The 24128-nt window shown below is 48.6% G+C and overlaps 1 protein-coding gene across 3 annotated transcripts in view; it reads right to left on the reverse strand.

The window, feature by feature from the left end:
• The window catches only part of LOC116957918 (uncharacterized), a 182695-nt gene that overhangs the window by 138806 nt on the left and 19761 nt on the right, over nt 1–24128 (reverse strand). The gene's annotated exons all lie outside the window — the stretch shown is intronic.

Raw genomic sequence — 24128 nt, forward strand, 5'->3', positions numbered from 1 at the left:
GTCTATGGGCAGTGTTGAGTATATGGGCAGTGTTGAGTTTATGGTGCAGTGCTGAGTCTATGGTGCAGTGTTGAGTCTATGGTGCAGTGTTGGGTCTATGGGCAGTGTTGATTCTATGGACAGTGTTGAGTCTATGGTGCACTGTTGTGTCTATGGCGCAGTGCTGAGTCTATGGACAGTGTTGAGTCTATGGTGCACTGTTGTGTCTATGGTGCAGTGCTGAGTCTATGGTGCAGTGTTGAGTCTATGGTGCAGTGTTGAGTCTATGGGCAGTGTTGAGTCTATGGGCAGTGTTGAGTCTATGGGCAGTGTTGAGTTTATGGTGCAGTGCTGAGTCTATGGTGCAGTGTTGAGTCTATGGTGCAGTGTTGAGTCTATGGCAGTGTTGAGTCTATGGTGCAGTGTTGAATCTACGGTGCAGTGTTGAGTCTATCGTGCAGTGTTGAGTCTATGGGCAGTGCTGAGTCTATGGTGCAGTGTTGAGTGTATGGTGCGGTGTTGAGTCTATGGGCAGTGTTGAGTATATGGGCAGTGCTGAGTCTATGGTGCAGTGTTGAGTCTATGGTGCAGTGTTGAGTCTATGGCAGTGTTGAGTCTATGGTGCAGTGTTGAATCTACGGTGCAGTGTTGAGTCTATCGTGCAGTTTTGGAGTCTATGGGCAGTGCTGTGTCTATGGTGCAGTGTTGAGTGTATGGTGCGGTGTTGAGTCTATGGGCAGTGTTGAGTCTATGGGCAGTGTTGAGTCTATGGTACAGTGCTGAGTCTATGGTGCAGTGTTGAGTCTATGGTGCAGTGTTGAGTCTATGGCAGTGTTGAGTCTATGGTGCAGCGTTGAGTCTATAGTGCAGCGTTGAGTCTAAGGGCAGTGCTGAGTCTATTGTGCAGTGTTGAGTCTATGGAGCAGTGTTGAGTCTATGGGCAGTGTTGAGTCTATGGGCAGTGTTGAGTCTATGGTACAGTGCTGAGTCTATGGTGCAGTGTTGAGTCTATGGTGCAGTGTTGAGTCTATGGCAGTGTTGAGTCTATGGTGCAGTGTTGAGTCTATGGTGCAGCGTTGAGTCTATGGTGCAGCGTTGAGTCTAAGGGCAGTGCTGAGTCTATTGTGCAGTGTTGAGTCTATGGTACAGTGTTGAGTCTATGGTGCAGTGTTGAGTCTATGGTGCAGTGTTGGGTCTATGGGCAGTGTTGAGTCTATGGACAGTGTTCAGTCTATGGTGCAGTGTTGAGTCTATGGTGCAGTGTTGAGTCTATGGTGCAGTGCTGAGTCTATTGTGCAGTGTTGAGTCTATGGTGCAGTGTTGAGTCTATTGGTAGTGTTGAGTATATGGGCAGTGTTGAGTTTATGGTGCAGTGCAGAGTCTATGGTGCAGTGCAGAGTCTATGGTGCAGTGGTGAGTCTATGGTGCAGTGTTGGGTCTATGGGCAGTGTTGATTCTATGGACAGTGTTGAGTCTATGGTGCAGTGTTGAGTCTATGGTGCAGTGTTGTGTCTATGGTGCAGTGCTGAGTCTATGGTGCAGTGTTGAGTCTATGGTGCAGTCTTGAGTCTATGGGCAGTGTTGAGTCTATGAGCAGTGTTGAGTTTATGATGCAGTGCTGAGTCTATGGTGCAGTGTTGAGTCTATCGTGCAGTGTTGAGTCTATGGCAGTGTTGAGTCTATGGTGCAGTGTTGAATCTATGGTGCAGTGTTGAGTCTATCGTGCAGTGTTGAGTCTATGGGCAGTGCTGAGTCTATTGTGCAGTGTTGAGTCTATGGGCAGTGTTGAGTCTATGGTGCAGTGTTGAGTCTATGGTGCAGTGTTGAGTCTATGGTGCAGTGTTGGGTCTATGGGCAGTGTTGACTCTATGGTGCAGTGTTGAGTCTATGGTGCAGTGTTGAGTCTATGGTGCAGTGCTGAGTCTATGGTGCAGTGTTGAGTCTATGGTGCAGTGTTGAGTCTATGGTGCAGTGTTGAGTCTATGGTGCAGTGTTGAGTCTATGGTGCAGTGTTGAGTCTATGGTGCAGTGTTGAGTCTATGGTGCAGTGTTGAGTCTATGGTGCAGTGTTGAGTCTATGGTGCAGTGTTGAGTGTATGGTGCGGTGTTGAGTCTATGGGCAGTGTTGAGTCTATGGGCAGTGCTGAGTCTATGGTGCAGTGTTGAGTCTATGGGCAGTGCTGAGTCTATGGTGCAGTGTTGAGTCTATGGGCAGTGTTGAGTCTATGGTGCAGTGTTGAGTCTATGGGCAGTGTTGAGTCTATGGGCAGTGTTGAGTCTATGGTGCAGTGTTGAGTCTATGGGCAGTGTTGAGTCTATGGTGCAGTGTTGAGTCTATGGGCAGTGCTGAGTCTATGGTGCAGTGGTGAGTCTATGGTGCAGTGTTGAGTCTATGGCAGTGTTGAGTCTATGGTGCAGTGTTGAATCTATGGTGCAGTGTTGAGTCTATGGTGCAGTGTTGAGTCTATGGCAGTGTTGAATCTATGGTGCAGTGTTGAATCTACGGTGCAGTGTTGAGACTATCGTGTAGTGTTGAGTCTATGGGCAGTGCTGAGTCTAATGTGCAGTTTTGAGTCTATGGGGAGTGTTGAGTCTATGGTGCAGTGTTGAGTGTATGGTGCGGTGTTGAGTCTATGGTGCAGTGTTGAGTCTATGGTGCAGTGTTGAGTCTATGGCAGTGTTGAGTCTATGGTGCAGTGTTGAATCTACGGTGCAGTGTTGAGTCTATCGTGCAGTGTTGAGTCTATGGGCAGTGCTGAGTCTATTGTGCAGTGTTGAGTCTATGGGCAGTGTTGAGTCTATGGTGCAGTGTTGAGTGTATGGTGCGGTGTTGAGTCTATGGGCAGTGTTGAGTCTATGGGCAGTGCTGAGTCTATGGTGCAGTGTTGAGTCTATGGGCAGTGCTGAGTCTATGGTGCAGTGTTGAGTCTATGGGCAATGTTGAGTCTATGGTGCAGTGTTGAGTCTATGGGCAGTGTTGAGTCTATGGGCAGTGTTGAGTCTATGGTGCAGTGTTGAGTCTATGGGCAGTGTTGAGTCTATGGTGCAGTGTTGAGTCTATGGGCAGTGCTGAGTCTATGGTGCAGTGGTGAGTCTATGGTGCAGTGTTGAGTCTATGGCAGTGTTGAGTCTATGGTGCAGTGTTGAATCTATGGTGCAGTGTTGAGTCTATGGTGCAGTGTTGAGTCTATGGCAGTGTTGAATCTATGGTGCAGTGTTGAATCTACGGTGCAGTGTTGAGTCTATCGTGTAGTGTTGAGTCTATGGGCAGTGCTGAGTCTAATGTGCAGTCTTGAGTCTATGGGCAGTGTTGAGTCTATGGTGCAGTGTTGAGTGTATGGTGCGGTGTTGAGTCTATGGGCAGTGTTGAGTCTATGGGCAGTGCTGAGTCTATGTTGCAGTGTTGAGTCTATGGGCAGTGCTGAGTCTATGGTGCAGTGTTGAGTCTATGGGCAGTGTTGAGTCTATGGTGCAGTGTTGAGTCTATGGGCAGTGTTGAGTCTATGGGCAGTGTTGAGTCTATGGTGCAGTGTTGAGTCTATGGGCAGTGTTGAGTCTATGGTGCAGTGTTGAGTCTATGGGCAGTGCTGAGTCTATGGTGCAGTGTTGAGTCTATGGTGCAGTGTTGAGTCTATGGGCAGTGCTGAGTCTATTGTGCAGTGTTGATTCTATGGGCAGTGTTGAGTCTATGGTGCAGTGTTGAGTGTATGGTGCGGTGTTGAGTCTATGGGCAGTGTTGAGTCTATGGGCAGTGCTGAGTCTATGGTGCAGTGTTGAGTCTATGGGCAGTGCTGAGTCTATGGTGCAGTGTTGAGTCTATGGGCAGTGTTGAGTCTATGGTGCAGTGTTGAGTCTATGGGCAGTGTTGAGTCTATGGGCAGTGTTGAGTCTATGGTGCAGTGTTGAGTCTATGGGCAGTGTTGAGTCTATGGTGCAGTGTTGAGTCTATGGGCAGTGCTGAGTCTATGGTGCAGTGGTGAGTCTATGGTGCAGTGTTGAGTCTATGGGCAGTGCTGAGTCTATGGTGCAGTGGTGAGTCTATGGTGCAGTGTTGAGTCTATGGCAGTGTTGAGTCTATGGTGCAGTGTTGAATCTATGGTGCAGTGTTGAGTCTATGGTGCAGTGTTGAGTCTATGGCAGTGTTGAATCTATGGTGCAGTGTTGAATCTACGGTGCAGTGTTGAGACTATCGTGTAGTGTTGAGTCTATGGGCAGTGCTGAGTCTAATGTGCAGTTTTGAGTCTATGGGGAGTGTTGAGTCTATGGTGCAGTGTTGAGTCTATGGTGCAGTCGTGAGTCTATGGGCAGTGTTGAGTCTATGAGCAGTGTTGAGTTTATGATGCAGTGCTGAGTCTATGGTGCAGTGTTGAGTCTATCGTGCAGTGTTGAGTCTATGGCAGTGTTGAGTCTATGGTGCAGTGTTGAATCTATGGTGCAGTGTTGAGTCTATTGTGCAGTGTTGAGTCTATGGGCAGTGCTGAGTCTATTGTGCAGTGTTGAGTCTATGGGCAGTGTTGAGTCTATGGTGCAGTGTTGAGTCTATGGTGCAGTGTTGGGTCTATGGGCAGTGTTGACTCTATGGTGCAGTGTTGAGTCTATGGTGCAGTGTTGAGTCTATGGTGCAGTGCTGAGTCTATGGTGCAGTGTTGAGTCTATGGTGCAGTGTTGAGTCTATGGTGCAGTGTTGAGTCTATGGTGCAGTGTTGAGTCTATGGTGCAGTGTTGAATCTACGGTGCAGTGTTGAGTCTATCGTGAAGTGTTGAGTCTATGGGCAGTGCTGAGTCTATTGTGCAGTGTTGAGTCTATGGGCAGTGTTGAGTCTATGGTGCAGTGTTGAGTGTATGGTGCGGTGTTGAGTCTATGGGCAGTGTTGAGTCTATGGGCAGTGCTGAGTCTATGGTGCAGTGTTGAGTCTATGGGCAGTGCTGAGTCTATGGTGCAGTGTTGAGTCTATGGGCAGTGTTGAGTCTATGGTGCAGTGTTGAGTCTATGGGCAGTGTTGAGTCTATGGGCAGTGTTGAGTCTATGGTGCAGTGTTGAGTCTATGGGCAGTGTTGAGTCTATGGTGCAGTGTTGAGTCTATGGGCAGTGCTGAGTCTATGGTGCAGTGGTGAGTCTATGGTGCAGTGTTGAGTCTATGGCAGTGTTGAGTCTATGGTGCAGTGTTGAATCTATGGTGCAGTGTTGAGTCTATGGTGCAGTGTTGAGTCTATGGCAGTGTTGAATCTATGGTGCAGTGTTGAATCTACGGTGCAGTGTTGAGACTATCGTGTAGTGTTGAGTCTATGGGCAGTGCTGAGTCTAATGTGCAGTTTTGAGTCTATGGGGAGTGTTGAGTCTATGGTGCAGTGTTGAGTGTATGGTGCGGTGTTGAGTCTATGGTGCAGTGTTGAGTCTATGGTGCAGTGTTGAGTCTATGGCAGTGTTGAGTCTATGGTGCAGTGTTGAATCTACGGTGCAGTGTTGAGTCTATCGTGCAGTGTTGAGTCTATGGGCAGTGCTGAGTCTATTGTGCAGTGTTGAGTCTATGGGCAGTGTTGAGTCTATGGTGCAGTGTTGAGTGTATGGTGCGGTGTTGAGTCTATGGGCAGTGTTGAGTCTATGGGCAGTGCTGAGTCTATGGTGCAGTGTTGAGTCTATGGGCAGTGCTGAGTCTATGGTGCAGTGTTGAGTCTATGGGCAGTGTTGAGTCTATGGTGCAGTGTTGAGTCTATGGGCAGTGTTGAGTCTATGGGCAGTGTTGAGTCTATGGTGCAGTGTTGAGTCTATGGGCAGTGTTGAGTCTATGGTGCAGTGTTGAGTCTATGGGCAGTGCTGAGTCTATGGTGCAGTGGTGAGTCTATGGTGCAGTGTTGAGTCTATGGCAGTGTTGAGTCTATGGTGCAGTGTTGAATCTATGGTGCAGTGTTGAGTCTATGGTGCAGTGTTGAGTCTATGGCAGTGTTGAATCTATGGTGCAGTGTTGAATCTACGGTGCAGTGTTGAGTCTATCGTGTAGTGTTGAGTCTATGGGCAGTGCTGAGTCTAATGTGCAGTCTTGAGTCTATGGGCAGTGTTGAGTCTATGGTGCAGTGTTGAGTGTATGGTGCGGTGTTGAGTCTATGGGCAGTGTTGAGTCTATGGGCAGTGCTGAGTCTATGTTGCAGTGTTGAGTCTATGGGCAGTGCTGAGTCTATGGTGCAGTGTTGAGTCTATGGGCAGTGGTGAGTCTATGGTGCAGTGTTGAGTCTATGGGCAGTGTTGAGTCTATGGGCAGTGTTGAGTCTATGGTGCAGTGTTGAGTCTATGGGCAGTGTTGAGTCTATGGTGCAGTGTTGAGTCTATGGGCAGTGCTGAGTCTATGGTGCAGTGTTGAGTCTATGGTGCAGTGTTGAGTCTATGGGCAGTGCTGAGTCTATTGTGCAGTGTTGATTCTATGGGCAGTGTTGAGTCTATGGTGCAGTGTTGAGTGTATGGTGCGGTGTTGAGTCTATGGGCAGTGTTGAGTCTATGGGCAGTGCTGAGTCTATGGTGCAGTGTTGAGTCTATGGGCAGTGCTGAGTCTATGGTGCAGTGTTGAGTCTATGGGCAGTGTTGAGTCTATGGTGCAGTGTTGAGTCTATGGGCAGTGTTGAGTCTATGGGCAGTGTTGAGTCTATGGTGCAGTGTTGAGTCTATGGGCAGTGTTGAGTCTATGGTGCAGTGTTGAGTCTATGGGCAGTGCTGAGTCTATGGTGCAGTGGTGAGTCTATGGTGCAGTGTTGAGTCTATGGGCAGTGCTGAGTCTATGGTGCAGTGGTGAGTCTATGGTGCAGTGTTGAGTCTATGGCAGTGTTGAGTCTATGGTGCAGTGTTGGATCTATGGTGCAGTGTTGAGTCTATGGTGCAGTGTTGAGTCTATGGCAGTGTTGAATCTATGGTGCAGTGTTGAATCTACGGTGCAGTGTTGAGACTATCGTGTAGTGTTGAGTCTATGGGCAGTGCTGAGTCTAATGTGCAGTTTTGAGTCTATGGGGAGTGTTGAGTCTATGGTGCAGTGTTGAGTGTATGGTGCGGTGTTGAGTCTATGGTGCAGTGTTGAGTCTATGGTGCAGTGTTGAGTCTATGGCAGTGTTGAGTCTATGGTGCAGTGTTGAATCTACGGTGCAGTGTTGAGTCTATCGTGCAGTGTTGAGTCTATGGGCAGTGCTGAGTCTATTGTGCAGTGTTGAGTCTATGGGCAGTGTTGAGTCTATGGTGCAGTGTTGAGTGTATGGTGCGGTGTTGAGTCTATGGGCAGTGTTGAGTCTATGGGCAGTGCTGAGTCTATGGTGCAGTGTTGAGTCTATGAGGCAGTGCTGAGTCTATGGTGCAGTGTTGAGTCTATGGGCAGTGTTGAGTCTATGGTGCAGTGTTGAGTCTATGGGCAGTGTTGAGTCTATGGGCAGTGTTGAGTCTATGGTGCAGTGTTGAGTCTATGGGCAGTGTTGAGTCTATGGTGCAGTGTTGAGTCTATGGGCAGTGCTGAGTCTATGGTGCAGTGGTGAGTCTATGGTGCAGTGTTGAGTCTATGGCAGTGTTGAGTCTATGGTGCAGTGTTGAATCTATGGTGCAGTGTTGAGTCTATGGTGCAGTGTTGAGTCTATGGCAGTGTTGAATCTATGGTGCAGTGTTGAATCTACGGTGCAGTGTTGAGTCTATCGTGTAGTGTTGAGTCTATGGGCAGTGCTGAGTCTAATGTGCAGTCTTGAGTCTATGGGCAGTGTTGAGTCTATGGTGCAGTGTTGAGTGTATGGTGCGGTGTTGAGTCTATGGGCAGTGTTGAGTCTATGGGCAGTGCTGAGTCTATGTTGCAGTGTTGAGTCTATGGGCAGTGCTGAGTCTATGGTGCAGTGTTGAGTCTATGGGCAGTGTTGAGTCTATGGTGCAGTGTTGAGTCTATGGGCAGTGTTGAGTCTATGGGCAGTGTTGAGTCTATGGTGCAGTGTTGAGTCTATGGGCAGTGTTGAGTCTATGGTGCAGTGTTGAGTCTATGGGCAGTGCTGAGTCTATGGTGCAGTGTTGAGTCTATGGTGCAGTGTTGAGTCTATGGGCAGTGCTGAGTCTATTGTGCAGTGTTGATTATATGGGCAGTGTTGAGTCTATGGTGCAGTGTTGAGTGTATGGTGCGGTGTTGAGTCTATGGGCAGTGTTGAGTCTATGGGCAGTGCTGAGTCTATGGTGCAGTGTTGAGTCTATGGGCAGTGCTGAGTCTATGGTGCAGTGTTGAGTCTATGGGCAGTGTTGAGTCTATGGTGCAGTGTTGAGTCTATGGGCAGTGTTGAGTCTATGGGCAGTGTTGAGTCTATGGTGCAGTGTTGAGTCTATGGGCAGTGTTGAGTCTATGGTGCAGTGTTGAGTCTATGGGCAGTGCTGAGTCTATGGTGCAGTGGTGAGTCTATGGTGCAGTGTTGAGTCTATGGCAGTGTTGAGTCTATGGTGAAATGCTGAATCAATGGGCAGTGTTGAGTCTATGGTGCAGTGTTGAGTCTATGGTGCAGTTTTGAGTCTATGGTGCAGTGTTGAGTCTATGGTGCAGTGTTGAGTCTATGGGCAGTGTTGAATCTATGGTGCAGTGTTGAGTCTATGGTGCAGTGTTGAGTCTATGGCAGTGTTGAATCTATGGTGCAGTGTTGAATCTACGGTGCAGTGTTGAGTCTATCGTGTAGTGTTGAGTCTATGGGCAGTGCTGAGTCTAATGTGCAGTGTTGAGTCTATGGGCAGTGTTGAGTCTATGGTGCAGTGTTGAGTGTATGGTGCGGTGTTGAGTCTATGGGCAGTGTTGAGTCTATGGGCAGTGCTGAGTCTATGGGCAGTGCTGAGTCTATGGTGCAGTGTTGAGTCTATGGGCAGTGTTGAGTCTATGGTGCAGTGTTGAGTCTATGGGCAGTGTTGAGTCTATGGGCAGTGTTGAGTCTATGGTGCAGTGTTGAGTCTATGGGCAGTGTTGAGTCTATGGTGCAGTGTTGAGTCTATGGGCAGTGCTGAGTCTATGGTGCAGTGTTGAGTCTATGGGCAGTGTTGAGTCTATGGTGCAGTGTTGAGTCTATGGGCAGTGTTGAGTCTATGGGCAGTGTTGAGTCTATGGTGCAGTGTTGAGTCTATGGGCAGTGTTGAGTCTATGGTGCAGTGTTGAGTCTATGGGCAGTGCTGAGTCTATGGTGCAGTGGTGAGTCTATGGTGCAGTGTTGAGTCTATGGCAGTGTTGAGTCTATGGTGCAGTGTTGAATCTATGGTGCAGTGTTGAGTCTATGGTGCAGTGTTGAGTCTATGGCAGTGTTGAATCTATGGTGCAGTGTTGAATCTACGGTGCAGTGTTGAGTCTATCGTGTAGTGTTGAGTCTATGGGCAGTGCTGAGTCTAATGTGCAGTGTTGAGTCTATGGGCAGTGTTGAGTCTATGGTGCAGTGTTGAGTGTATGGTGCGGTGTTGAGTCTATGGGCAGTGTTGAGTCTATGGGCAGTGCTGAGTCTATGGGCAGTGCTGAGTCTATGGTGCAGTGTTGAGTCTATGGGCAGTGCTGAGTCTAATGTGCAGTGTTGAGTCTATGGGCAGTGTTGAGTCTATGGTGCAGTGTTGAGTGTATGGTGCGGTGTTGAGTCTATGGGCAGTGTTGAGTCTATGGGCAGTGCTGAGTCTATGTTGCAGTGTTGAGTCTATGGACAGTGCTGAGTCTATGGTGCAGTGTTGAGTCTATGGGCAGTGTTGAGTCTATGGTGCAGTGTTGAGTCTATGGGCAGTGTTGAGTCTATGGGCAGTGTTGAGTCTATGGTGCAGTGTTGAGTCTATGGGCAGTGTTGAGTCTATGGTGCAGTGTTGAGTCTATGGGCAGTGCTGAGTCTATGGTGCAGTGTTGAGTCTATGGTGCAGTGTTGAGTCTATGGGCAGTGCTGAGTCTATTGTGCAGTGTTGAGTCTATGGGCAGTGTTGAGTCTATGGTGCAGTGTTGAGTGTATGGTGCGGTGTTGAGTCTATGGGCAGTGTTGAGTCTATGGTGCAGTGTTGAGTCTATGGCAGTGTTGAATCTATGGTGCAGTGTTGAATCTACGGTGCAGTGTTGAGTCTATCGTGTAGTGTTGAGTCTATGGGCAGTGCTGAGTCTAATGTGCAGTGTTGAGTCTATGGGCAGTGTTGAGTCTATGGGCAGTGCTGAGTCTATGGGCAGTGCTGAGTCTATGGTGCAGTGTTGAGTCTATGGGCAGTGCTGAGTCTAATGTGCAGTGTTGAGTCTATGGGCAGTGTTGAGTCTATGGTGCAGTGTTGAGTGTATGGTGCGGTGTTGAGTCTATGGGCAGTGTTGAGTCTATGGGCAGTGCTGAGTCTATGTTGCAGTGTTGAGTCTATGGACAGTGCTGAGTCTATGGTGCAGTGTTGAGTCTATGGGCAGTGTTGAGTCTATGGTGCAGTGTTGAGTCTATGGGCAGTGTTGAGTCTATGGGCAGTGTTGAGTCTATGGTGCAGTGTTGAGTCTATGGGCAGTGTTGAGTCTATGGTGCAGTGTTGAGTCTATGGGCAGTGCTGAGTCTATGGTGCAGTGTTGAGTCTATGGTGCAGTGTTGAGTCTATGGGCAGTGCTGAGTCTATTGTGCAGTGTTGAGTCTATGGGCAGTGTTGAGTCTATGGTGCAGTGTTGAGTGTATGGTGCGGTGTTGAGTCTATGGGCAGTGTTGAGTCTATGGTGCAGTGTTGAGTCTATGGCAGTGTTGAATCTATGGTGCAGTGTTGAATCTACGGTGCAGTGTTGAGTCTATCGTGTAGTGTTGAGTCTATGGGCAGTGCTGAGTCTAATGTGCAGTGTTGAGTCTATGGGCAGTGTTGAGTCTATGGTGCAGTGTTGAGTGTATGGTGCGGTGTTGAGTCTATGGGCAGTGTTGAGTCTATGGTGCAGTGTTGAGTCTATGGGCAGTGTTGAGTCTATGGGCAGTGTTGAGTCTATGGTGCAGTGTTGAGTCTATGGGCAGTGTTGAGTCTATGGTGCAGTGTTGAGTCTATGGGCAGTGCTGAGTCTATGGTGCAGTGGTGAGTCTATGGTGCAGTGTTGAGTCTATGGGCAGTGCTGAGTCTATGGTGCAGTGGTGAGTCTATGGTGCAGTGTTGAGTCTATGGCAGTGTTGAGTCTATGGTGCAGTGTTGAGTCTATGGCAGTGTTGAATCTATGGTGCAGTGTTGAATCTACGGTGCAGTGTTGAGACTATCGTGTAGTGTTGAGTCTATGGGCAGTGCTGAGTCTAATGTGCAGTTTTGAGTCTATGGGGAGTGTTGAGTCTATGGTGCAGTGTTGAGTGTATGGTGCGGTGTTGAGTCTATCGTGCAGTGTTGAGTCTATGGTGCAGTGTTGAGTCTATGGCAGTGTTGAGTCTATGGTGCAGTGTTGAATCTACGGTGCAGTGTTGAGTCTATCGTGCAGTGTTGAGTCTATGGGCAGTGCTGAGTCTATTGTGCAGTGTTGAGTCTATGGGCAGTGTTGAGTCTATGGTGCAGTGTTGAGTGTATGGTGCGGTGTTGAGTCTATGGGCAGTGTTGAGTCTATGGGCAGTGCTGAGTCTATGGTGCAGTGTTGAGTCTATGGGCAGTGCTGAGTCTATGGTGCAGTGTTGAGTCTATGGGCAGTGTTGAGTCTATGGTGCAGTGTTGAGTCTATGGGCAGTGTTGAGTCTATGGGCAGTGTTGAGTCTATGGTGCAGTGTTGAGTCTATGGGCAGTGTTGAGTCTATGGTGCAGTGTTGAGTCTATGGGCAGTGCTGAGTCTATGGCAGTGTTGAATCTATGGTGCAGTGTTGAATCTACGGTGCAGTGTTGAGACTATCGTGTAGTGTTGAGTCTATGGGCAGTGCTGAGTCTAATGTGCAGTTTTGAGTCTATGGGGAGTGTTGAGTCTATGGTGCAGTGTTGAGTGTATGGTGCGGTGTTGAGTCTATCGTGCAGTGTTGAGTCTATGGTGCAGTGTTGAGTCTATGGCAGTGTTGAGTCTATGGTGCAGTGTTGAATCTACGGTGCAGTGTTGAGTCTATCGTGCAGTGTTGAGTCTATGGGCAGTGCTGAGTCTATTGTGCAGTGTTGAGTCTATGGGCAGTGTTGAGTCTATGGTGCAGTGTTGAGTGTATGGTGCGGTGTTGAGTCTATGGGCAGTGTTGAGTCTATGGGCAGTGCTGAGTCTATGGTGCAGTGTTGAGTCTATGGGCAGTGCTGAGTCTATGGTGCAGTGTTGAGTCTATGGGCAGTGTTGAGTCTATGGTGCAGTGTTGAGTCTATGGGCAGTGTTGAGTCTATGGGCAGTGTTGAGTCTATGGTGCAGTGTTGAGTCTATGGGCAGTGTTGAGTCTATGGTGCAGTGTTGAGTCTATGGGCAGTGCTGAGTCTATGGTGCAGTGGTGAGTCTATGGTGCAGTGTTGAGTCTATGGCAGTGTTGAGTCTATGGTGCAGTGTTGAATCTATGGTGCAGTGTTGAGTCTATGGTGCAGTGTTGAGTCTATGGCAGTGTTGAATCTATGGTGCAGTGTTGAATCTACGGTGCAGTGTTGAGTCTATCGTGTAGTGTTGAGTCTATGGGCAGTGCTGAGTCTAATGTGCAGTCTTGAGTCTATGGGCAGTGTTGAGTCTATGGTGCAGTGTTGAGTGTATGGTGCGGTGTTGAGTCTATGGGCAGTGTTGAGTCTATGGGCAGTGCTGAGTCTATGTTGCAGTGTTGAGTCTATGGGCAGTGCTGAGTCTATGGTGCAGTGTTGAGTCTATGGGCAGTGTTGAGTCTATGGTGCAGTGTTGAGTCTATGGGCAGTGTTGAGTCTATGGGCAGTGTTGAGTCTATGGTGCAGTGTTGAGTCTATGGGCAGTGTTGAGTCTATGGTGCAGTGTTGAGTCTATGGGCAGTGCTGAGTCTATGGTGCAGTGTTGAGTCTATGGTGCAGTGTTGAGTCTATGGGCAGTGCTGAGTCTATTGTGCAGTGTTGATTCTATGGGCAGTGTTGAGTCTATGGTGCAGTGTTGAGTGTATGGTGCGGTGTTGAGTCTATGGGCAGTGTTGAGTCTATGGACAGTGCTGAGTCTATGGTGCAGTGTTGAGTCTATGGGCAGTGTTGAGTCTATGGTGCAGTGTTGAGTCTATGGGCAGTGTTGAGTCTATGGGCAGTGTTGAGTCTATGGTGCAGTGTTGAGTCTATGGGCAGTGTTGAGTCTATGGTGCAGTGTTGAGTCTATGGGCAGTGCTGAGTCTATGGTGCAGTGGTGAGTCTATGGTGCAGTGTTGAGTCTATGGCAGTGTTGAGTCTATGGTGAAATGCTGAATCAATGGGCAGTGTTGAGTCTATGGTGCAGTGTTGAGTCTATGGTGCAGTTTTGAGTCTATGGTGCAGTGTTGAGTCTATGGTGCAGTGTTGAGTCTATGGGCAGTGTTGAATCTATGGTGCAGTGTTGAGTCTATGGTGCAGTGTTGAGTCTATGGCAGTGTTGAATCTATGGTGCAGTGTTGAATCTACGGTGCAGTGTTGAGTCTATCGTGTAGTGTTGAGTCTATGGGCAGTGCTGAGTCTAATGTGCAGTGTTGAGTCTATGGGCAGTGTTGAGTCTATGGTGCAGTGTTGAGTGTATGGTGCGGTGTTGAGTCTATGGGCAGTGTTGAGTCTATGGGCAGTGCTGAGTCTATGGGCAGTGCTGAGTCTATGGTGCAGTGTTGAGTCTATGGGCAGTGTTGAGTCTATGGTGCAGTGTTGAGTCTATGGGCAGTGTTGAGTCTATGGGCAGTGTTGAGTCTATGGTGCAGTGTTGAGTCTATGGGCAGTGTTGAGTCTATGGTGCAGTGTTGAGTCTATGGGCAGTGCTGAGTCTATGGTGCAGTGTTGAGTCTATGGGCAGTGTTGAGTCTATGGTGCAGTGTTGAGTCTATGGGCAGTGTTGAGTCTATGGGCAGTGTTGAGTCTATGGTGCAGTGTTGAGTCTATGGGCAGTGTTGAGTCTATGGTGCAGTGTTGAGTCTATGGGCAGTGCTGAGTCTATGGTGCAGTGGTGAGTCTATGGTGCAGTGTTGAGTCTATGGCAGTGTTGAGTCTATGGTGCAGTGTTGAATCTATGGTGCAGTGTTGAGTCTATGGTGCAGTGTTGAGTCTATGGCAGTGTTGAATCTATGGTGCAGTGTTGAATCTACGGTGCAGTGTTGAGTCTATCGTGTAGTGTTGAGTCTATGGGCAGTGCTGAGTCTAATGTGCAGTGTTGAGTCTATGGGCAGTGTTGAGTCTATGGTGCAGTGTTGAGTGTATGGTGCGGTGTTGAGTCTATGGGCAGTGTTGAGTCTATGGGCAGTGCTGAGTCTATGGGCAGTGCTGAGTCTATGGTGCAGTGTTGAGTCTATGGGCAGTGCTGAGTCTAATGTGCAGTGTTGAGTCTATGGGCAGTGTTGAGTCTATGGTGCAGTGTTGAGTGTATGGTGCGGTGTTGAGTCTATGGGCAGTGTTGAGTCTATGGGCAGTGCTGAGTCTATGTTGCAGTGTTGAGTCTATGGACAGTGCTGAGTCTATGGTGCAGTGTTGAGTCTATGGGCAGTGTTGAGTCTATGGTGCAGTGTTGAGTCTATGGGCAGTGTTGAGTCTATGGGCAGTGTTGAGTCTATGGTGCAGTGTTGAGTCTATGGGCAGTGTTGAGTCTATGGTGCAGTGTTGAGTCTATGGGCAGTGCTGAGTCTATGGTGCAGTGTTGAGTCTATGGTGCAGTGTTGAGTCTATGGGCAGTGCTGAGTCTATTGTGCAGTGTTGAGTCTATGGGCAGTGTTGAGTCTATGGTGCAGTGTTGAGTGTATGGTGCGGTGTTGAGTCTATGGGCAGTGTTGAGTCTATGGTGCAGTGTTGAGTCTATGGCAGTGTTGAATCTATGGTGCAGTGTTGAATCTACGGTGCAGTGTTGAGTCTATCGTGTAGTGTTGAGTCTATGGGCAGTGCTGAGTCTAATGTGCAGTGTTGAGTCTATGGGCAGTGTTGAGTCTATGGTGCAGTGTTGAGTGTATGGTGCGGTATTGAGTCTATGGGCAGTGTTGAGTCTATGGGCAGTGCTGAGTCTATGGGCAGTGCTGAGTCTATGGTGCAGTGTTGAGTCTATGGGCAGTGCTGAGTCTAATGTGCAGTGTTGAGTCTATGGGCAGTGTTGAGTCTATGGTGCAGTGTTGAGTGTATGGTGCGGTGTTGAGTCTATGGGCAGTGTTGAGTCTATGGGCAGTGCTGAGTCTATGTTGCAGTGTTGAGTCTATGGACAGTGCTGAGTCTATGGTGCAGTGTTGAGTCTATGGGCAGTGTTGAGTCTATGGTGCAGTGTTGAGTCTATGGGCAGTGTTGAGTCTATGGGCAGTGTTGAGTCTATGGGCAGTGTTGAGTCTATGGTGCAGTGTTGAGTCTATGGGCAGTGTTGAGTCTATGGTGCAGTGTTGAGTCTATGGGCAGTGCTGAGTCTATGGTGCAGTGTTGAGTCTATGGTGCAGTGTTGAGTCTATGGGCAGTGCTGAGTCTATTGTGCAGTGTTGAGTCTATGGGCAGTGTTGAGTCTATGGTGCAGTGTTGAGTGTATGGTGCGGTGTTGAGTCTATGGGCAGTGTTGAGTCTATGGGCAGTGCTGAGTCTATGGTGCAGTGTTGAGTCTATGGGCAGTGCTGAGTCTATGGTGCAGTGTTGAGTCTATGGGCAGTGTTGAGTCTATGGTGCAGTGTTGAGTCTATGGGCAGTGTTGAGTCTATGGGCAGTGTTGAGTCTATGGTGCAGTGTTGAGTCTATGGGCAGTGTTGAGTCTATGGTGCAGTGTTGAGTCTATGGGCAGTGCTGAGTCTATGGTGCAGTGGTGAGTCTATGGTGCAGTGTTGAGTCTATGGCAGTGTTGAGTCTATGGTGAAATGCTGAATCAATGGGCAGTGTTGAGTCTATGGTGCAGTGTTGAGTCTATGGTGCAGTTTTGAGTCTATGGTGCAGTGTTGAGTCTATGGTGCAGTGTTGAGTCTATGGGCAGTGTTGAATCTATGGTGCAGTGTTGAGTCTATGGTGCAGTGTTGAGTCTATGGCAGTGTTGAATCTATGGTGCAGTGTTGAATCTACGGTGCAGTGTTGAGTCTATCGTGTAGTGTTGAGTCTATGGGCAGTGCTGAGTCTAATGTGCAGTGTTGAGTCTATGGGCAGTGTTGAGTCTATGGTGCAGTGTTGAGTGTATGGTGCGGTGTTGAGTCTATGGGCAGTGTTGAGTCTATGGGCAGTGCTGAGTCTATGGGCAGTGTTGAGTATATGGGCAGTGTTGAGTTTATGGTGCAGTGCTGAGTCTATGGTGCAGTGTTGAGTCTATGGTGCAGTGTTGGGTCTATGGGCAGTGTTGATTCTATGGACAGTGTTGAGTCTATGGTGCACTGTTGTGTCTATGGCGCAGTGCTGAGTCTATGGACAGTTTTGAGTCTATGGTGCACTGTTGTGTCTATGGTGCAGTGCTGAGTCTATGGTGCAGTGTTGAGTCTATGGTGCAGTGTTGAGTCTATGGGCAGTGTTGAGTCTATGGGCAGTGTTGAGTTTATGGTGCAGTGCTGAGTCTATGGTGCAGTGTTGAGTCTATGGTGCAGTGTTGAGTCTATGGCAGTGTTGAGTCTATGGTGCAGTGTTGAATCTACGGTGCAGTGTTGAGTCTATCGTGCAGTGTTGAGTCTATGGGCAGTGCTGAGTCTATGGTGCAGTGTTGAGTGTATGGTGCGGTGTTGAGTCTATGGGCAGTGTTGAGTCTATGGGCAGTGCTGAGTCTATGGTGCAGTGTTGAGTCTATGGTGCAGTGTTGAGTCTATGGCAGTGTTGAGTCTATGGTGCAGTGTTGAATCTACGGTGCAGTGTTGAGTCTATCGTGCAGTTTTGGAGTCTATGGGCAGTGCTGAGTCTATGGTGCAGTGTTGAGTGTATGGTGCGGTGTTGAGTCTATGGGCAGTGTTGAGTCTATGGGCAGTGTTGAGTCTATGGTACAGTGCTGAGTCTATGGTGCAGTGTTGAGTCTATGGTGCAGTGTTGAGTCTATGGCAGTGTTGAGTCTATGGTGCAGCGTTGAGTCTATAGTGCAGCGTTGAGTCTAAGGGCAGTGCTGAGTCTATTGTGCAGTGTTGAGTCTATGGAGCAGTGTTGAGTCTATGGGCAGTGTTGAGTCTATGGGCAGTGTTGAGTCTATGGTACAGTGCTGAGTCTATGGTGCAGTGTTGAGTCTATGGTGCAGTGTTGAGTCTATGGCAGTGTTGAGTCTATGGTGCAGTGTTGAGTCTATGGTGCAGCGTTGAGTCTATGGTGCAGCGTTGAGTCTAAGGGCAGTGCTGAGTCTATTGTGCAGTGTTGAGTCTATGGTACAGTGTTGAGTCTATGGTGCAGTGTTGAGTCTATGGTGAAGTGTTGGGTCTATGGGCAGTGTTGAGTCTATGGACAGTGTTGAGTCTATGGTGCAGTGTTGAGTCTATGGTGCAGTGTTGAGTCTATGGTGCAGTGCTGAGTCTATTGTGCAGTGTTGAGTCTATGGTGCAGTGTTGAGTCTATTGGTAGTGTTGAGTATATGGGCAGTGTTGAGTTTATGGTGCAGTGCTGAGTCTATGGTGCAGTGGTGAGTCTATGGTGCAGTGTTGGGTCTATGGGCAGTGTTGATTCTATGGACAGTGTTGAGTCTATGGTGCAGTGTTGAGTCTATGGTGCAGTGCTGTGTCTATGGTGCAGTGCTGAGTCTATGGTGCAGTGTTGAGTCTATGGTGCAGTCGTGAGTCTATGGGCAGTGTTGAGTCTATGAGCAGTGTTGATTTTATGATGCAGTGCTGAGTCTATGGTGCAGTGTTGAGTCTATCGTGCAGTGTTGAGTCTATGGCAGTGTTGAGTCTATGGTGCAGTGTTGAATCTATGGTGCAGTGTTGAGTCTATCGTGCAGTGTTGAGTCTATGGGCAGTGCTGAGTCTATTGTGCAGTGTTGAGTCTATGGGCAGTGTTGAGTCTATGGTGCAGTGTTGAGTCTATGGTGCAGTGTTGGGTCTATGGGCAGTGTTGAGTCTATGGTGCAGTGTTGAGTCTATGGTGCAGTGTTGAGTCTATGGTGCAGTGCTGAGTCTATGGTGCAGTGTTGAGTCTATGGTGCAGTGTTGAGTCTATGGTGCAGTGTTGAGTCTATGGTGCAGTGTTGAGTCTATGGTGCAGTGTTGAATCTACGGTGCAGTGTTGAGTCTATCGTGCAGTGTTGAGTCTATGGGCAGTGCTGAGTCTATTGTGCAGTGTTGAGTCTATGGGCAGTGTTGAGTCTATGGTGCAGTGTTGAGTGTATGGTGCGGTGTTGAGTCTATGGGCAGTGTTGAGTCTATGGGCAGTGCTGAGTCTATGGTGCAGTGTTGAGTCTATGGGCAGTGCTGAGTCTATGGTGCAGTGTTGAGTCTATGGGCAGTGTTGAGTCTATGGTGCAGTGTTGAGTCTATGGGCAGTGTTGAGTCTATGGGCAGTGTTGAGTCTATGGTGCAGTGTTGAGTCTATGGGCAGTGTTGAGTCTATGGTGCAGTGTTGAGTCTATGGGCAGTGCTGAGTCTATGGTGCAGTGGTGAGTCTATGGTGCAGTGTTGAGTCTATGGCAGTGTTGAGTCTATGGTGCAGTGTTGAATCTATGGTGCAGTGTTGAGTCTATGGTGCAGTGTTGAGTCTATGGCAGTGTTGAATCTATGGTGCAGTGTTGAATCTACGGTGCAGTGTTGAGACTATCGTGTAGTGTTGAGTCTATGGGCAGTGCTGAGTCTAATGTGCAGTTTTGAGTCTATGGGGAGTGTTGAGTCTATGGTGCAGTGTTGAGTGTATGGTGCGGTGTTGAGTCTATGGTGCAGTGTTGAGTCTATGGTGCAGTGTTGAGTCTATGGCAGTGTTGAGTCTATGGTGCAGTGTTGAATCTACGGTGCAGTGTTGAGTCTATCGTGCAGTGTTGAGTCTATGGGCAGTGCTGAGTCTATTGTGCAGTGTTGAGTCTATGGGCAGTGTTGAGTCTATGGTGCAGTGTTGAGTGTATGGTGCAGTGTTGAGTCTATGGGCAGTGTTGAGTCTATGGGCAGTGCTGAGTCTATGGTGCAGTGTTGAGTCTATGGGCAGTGCTGAGTCTATGGTGCAGTGTTGAGTCTATGGGCAGTGTTGAGTCTATGGTGCAGTGTTGAGTCTATGGGCAGTGTTGAGTCTATGGGCAGTGTTGAGTCTATGGTGCAGTGTTGAGTCTATGGGCAGTGTTGAGTCTATGGTGCAGTGTTGAGTCTATGGGCAGTGCTGAGTCTATGGTGCAGTGTTGAGTCTATGGCAGTGTTGAATCTATGGTGCAGTGTTGAATCTACGGTGCAGTGTTGAGTCTATCGTGTAGTGTTGAGTCTATGGGCAGTGCTGAGTCTAATGTGCAGTCTTGAGTCTATGGGCAGTGTTGAGTCTATGGTGCAGTGTTGAGTGTATGGTGCGGTGTTGAGTCTATGGGCAGTGTTGAGTCTATGGGCAGTGCTGAGTCTATGTTGCAGTGTTGAGTCTATGGGCAGTGCTGAGTCTATGGTGCAGTGTTGAGTCTATGGGCAGTGTTGAGTCTATGGTGCAGTGTTGAGTCTATGGGCAGTGTTGAGTCTATGGGCAGTGTTGAGTCTATGGTGCAGTGTTGAGTCTATGGGCAGTGTTGAGTCTATGGTGCAGTGTTGAGTCTATGGGCAGTGCTGAGTCTATGGTGCAGTGTTGAGTCTATGGTGCAGTGTTGAGTCTATGGGCAGTGCTGAGTCTATTGTGCAGTGTTGATTCTATGGGCAGTGTTGAGTCTATGGTGCAGTGTTGAGTGTATGGTGCGGTGTTGAGTCTATGGGCAGTGTTGAGTCTATGGGCAGTGCTGAGTCTATGGTGCAGTGTTGAGTCTATGGTGCAGTGTTGAGTCTTTGGGCAGTGTTGAGTCTATGGTGCAGTGTTGAGTCTATGGGCAGTGTTGAGTCTATGGGCAGTGTTGAGTCTATGGTGCAGTGTTGAGTCTATGGGCAGTGTTGAGTCTATGGTGCAGTGTTGAGTCTATGGGCAGTGCTGAGTCTATGGTGCAGTGGTGAGTCTATGGTGCAGTGTTGAGTCTATGGCAGTGTTGAGTCTATGGTGAAATGCTGAATCAATGGGCAGTGTTGAGTCTATGGTGCAGTGTTGAGTCTATGGTGCAGTTTTGAGTCTATGGTGCAGTGTTGAGTCTATGGTGCAGTGTTGAGTCTATGGGCAGTGTTGAATCTATGGTGCAGTGTTGAGTCTATGGTGCAGTGTTGAGTCTATGGCAGTGTTGAATCTATGGTGCAGTGTTGAATCTACGGTGCAGTGTTGAGTCTATCGTGTAGTGTTGAGTCTATGGGCAGTGCTGAGTCTAATGTGCAGTGTTGAGTCTATGGGCAGTGTTGAGTCTATGGTGCAGTGTTGAGTGTATGGTGCGGTGTTGAGTCTATGGGCAGTGTTGAGTCTATGGGCAGTGCTGAGTCTATGGGCAGTGCTGAGTCTATGGTGCAGTGTTGAGTCTATGGGCAGTGTTGAGTCTATGGTGCAGTGTTGAGTCTATGGGCAGTGTTGAGTCTATGGGCAGTGTTGAGTCTATGGTGCAGTGTTGAGTCTATGGGCAGTGTTGAGTCTATGGTGCAGTGTTGAGTCTATGGGCAGTGCTGAGTCTATGGTGCAGTGTTGAGTCTATGGGCAGTGTTGAGTCTATGGTGCAGTGTTGAGTCTATGGGCAGTGTTGAGTCTATGGGCAGTGTTGAGTCTATGGTGCAGTGTTGAGTCTATGGGCAGTGTTGAGTCTATGGTGCAGTGTTGAGTCTATGGGCAGTGCTGAGTCTATGGTGCAGTGGTGAGTCTATGGTGCAGTGTTGAGTCTATGGCAGTGTTGAGTCTATGGTGCAGTGTTGAATCTATGGTGCAGTGTTGAGTCTATGGTGCAGTGTTGAGTCTATGGCAGTGTTGAATCTATGGTGCAGTGTTGAATCTACGGTGCAGTGTTGAGTCTATCGTGTAGTGTTGAGTCTATGGGCAGTGCTGAGTCTAATGTGCAGTGTTGAGTCTATGGGCAGTGTTGAGTCTATGGTGCAGTGTTGAGTGTATGGTGCGGTGTTGAGTCTATGGGCAGTGTTGAGTCTATGGGCAGTGCTGAGTCTATGGGCAGTGCTGAGTCTATGGTGCAGTGTTGAGTCTATGGGCAGTGTTGAGTCTATGGTGCAGTGTTGAGTCTATGGGCAGTGTTGAGTCTATGGGCAGTGTTGAGTCTATGGTGCAGTGTTGAGTCTATGGGCAGTGTTGAGTCTATGGTGCAGTGTTGAGTCTATGGGCAGTGCTGAGTCTATGGTGCAGTGTTGAGTCTATGGTGCAGTGTTGAGTCTATGGTGCAGTGTTGAGTCTATGGCAGTGTTGAGTCTATGGTGCAGTGTTGAATCTATGGTGCAGCGTTGAGTCTAAAGGCAGTGCTGAGTCTATTGTGCAGTGTTGAGTCTATGGTACAGTGTTGAGTCTATGGTGCAGTGTTGAGTCTATGGTGCAGTGTTGGGTCTATGGGCAGTGTTGAGTCTATGGACAGTGTTGAGTCTATGGTGCAGTGTTGAGTCTATGGTGCAGTGTTGAGTCTACGGTGCAGTGCTGAGTCTATGGTGCAGTGTTGAGTCTATGGTGCAGTGTTGAGTCTATGGGCAGTGTTGAGTATATGGGCAGTGTTGAGTTTATGGTGCAGTGCTGAGTCTATGGTGCAGTGTTGAGTCTATGGTGCAGTGTTGGGTCTATGGGCAGTGTTGATTCTATGGACAGTGTTGAGTCTATGGTGCACTGTTGTGTCTATGGTGCAGTGCTGAGTCTATGGTGCAGTGTTGAGTCTATGGTGCAGTGTTGAGTCTATGGGCAGTGTTGAGTCTATGGGCAGTGTTGAGTTTATGGTGCAGTGCTGAGTCTATGGTGCAGTGTTGAGTCTATGGTGCAGTGTTGAGTCTATGGCAGTGTTGAGTCTATGGTGCAGTGTTGAATCTACGGTGCAGTGTTGAGTCTATCGTGCATTGTTGAGTCTATGGGCAGTGCTGAGTCTATTGTGCAGTGTTGAGTCTATGGGCAGTGTTGAGTCTATGGTGCAGTGTTGAGTGTATGGTGCGGTGTTGAGTCTATGGGCAGTGTTGAGTCTATGGGCAGTGCTGAGTCTATGGTGCAGTGTTGAGTCTATGGGCAGTGCTGAGTCTATGTTGCAGTGTTGAGTCTATGGGCAGTGTTGAGTCTATGATGCGGTGTTGAGTCTATGGGCAGTGTTGAGTCTATGGGCAGTGTTGAGTCTATGGTACAGTGCTGAGTCTATGGTGCAGTGTTGAGTCTATGGTGCAGTGTTGAGTCTATGGCAGTGTTGAGTCTATGGTGCAGTGTTGAGTCTATGGTGCAGCGTTGAGTCTATAGTGCAGCGTTGAGTCTAAGGGCAGTGCTGAGTCTATTGTGCAGTGTTGAGTCTATGGTGCAGTGTTGAGTCTATCGTGCAGTGTTGAGTCTATGGTGCAGTGTTGGGTCTATGGGCAGTGTTGAGTCTATGGTGCAGTGTTGAGTCTATGGGCAGTGTTGAGTCTATGGGCAGTGTTGAGTCTATGGTACAGTGCTGAGTCTATGGTGCAGTGTTGAGTCTATGGTGCAGTGTTGAGTCTATGGCAGTGTTGAGTCTATGGTGCAGTGTTGAGTCTATGGTGCAGCGTTGAGTCTATGGTGCAGTGTTGGGTCTAAGGGCAGTGCTGAGTCTATTGTGCAGTGTTGAGTCTATGGGCAGTGTTGAGTCTATGGGCAGTGTTGAGTCTATGGTACAGTGCTGAGTCTATGGTGCAGTGTTGAGTCTATGGTGCAGTGTTGAGTCTATGGCAGTGTTGAGTCTATGGTGCAGTGTTGAGTCTATGGTGCAGCGTTGAGTCTATGGTGCAGCGTTGAGTCTAAGGGCAGTGCTGAGTCTATTGTGCAGTGTTGAGTCTATGGTACAGTGTTGAGTCTATGGTGCAGTGTTGAGTCTATGGTGCAGAGTTGGGTCTATGGGCAGTGTTGAGTCTATGGACAGTGTTGAGTCTATGGTGCAGTGTTGAGTCTATGGTGCAGTGTTGAGTCTATGGTGCAGTGCTGAGTCTATTGTGCAGTGTTGAGTCTATGGTGCAGTGTTCAGTCTATTGGCAGTGTTGAGTATATGGGCAGTGTTGAGTTTATGGTGCAGTGCTGAGTCTATGGTGCAGTGGTGAGTCTATGGTGCAGTGTTGGGTCTATGGGCAGTGTTGATTCTATGGACAGTGTTGAGTCTATGGTGCAGTGTTGAGTCTATGGTGCAGTGTTGTGTCTATGGTGCAGTGCTGAGTCTATGGTGCAGTGTTGAGTCTATGGTGCAGTGTTGAGTCTATGGGCAGTGTTGAGTCTATGGGCAGTGTTGAGTTTATGGTGCAGTGGTGATTCTATGGTGCAGTGTTGAGTCTATGGTGCAGTGTTGAGTCTATGGCAGTGTTGAGTCTATGGTGCAGTGTTGAATCTATGGTGCAGTGTTGAGTCTATCGTGCAGTGTTGAGTCTATGGGCAGTGCTGAGTCTATTGTGCAGTGTTGAGTCTATGGGCAGTGTTGAGTCTATGGTGCAGTGTTGAGTCTATGGTGCGGTGTTGAGTCTATGGGCAGTGTTGAGTCTATGGGCAGTGCTGAGTCGATGGTGCAGTATTGAGTCTATGGTGCAGTGTTGAGTCTATTGGCAGTGCTGAGTCTATGGTGCAGTGTTGAGTCTATGGCAGTGTTGAGTCTATGGTGCAGTGTTGAGTCTATGGGCAGTGTTAAGTCTATGGTGCAGTGTTGAGTCTATGGTACAGTGTTGAGTCTATGGTACAGTGTTGAGTCTATGGTGCAGTGTTGAGTCTATGGTGCAGTGTTGAGTCTATGGTGCAGTGCTGAGTCTATGGGCAGTGTTGAGTCTATGGTGCAGTGTTGAGTCTATGGTACAGTGTTGAGTCTAGCGCAGTGTTAGGGGGGTGAGGGGGGGTGAGGGGGGGCACCACCAAAGACAAAGATTCCCCCTATAGCCTGAACAGACTGTTGGCGCAAGTGCCGTTAGCAAGTAGCACCGCCTCTGAAGGCACCGGTTCAGATATTCGTCACCGATTTTGTCCATGAGCAGGAATGGAACTTGGGTTGCCGGGTTCGTAGTGC

Source organism: Petromyzon marinus, chromosome 66 (genome assembly GCF_048934315.1).
Source record: "Petromyzon marinus isolate PM22_M1 ecotype Great Lakes invasive population chromosome 66, UKy_Petmar_22M1.pri1.0, whole genome shotgun sequence".
Classification (NCBI taxonomy): domain Eukaryota; kingdom Metazoa; phylum Chordata; class Hyperoartia; order Petromyzontiformes; family Petromyzontidae; genus Petromyzon; species Petromyzon marinus.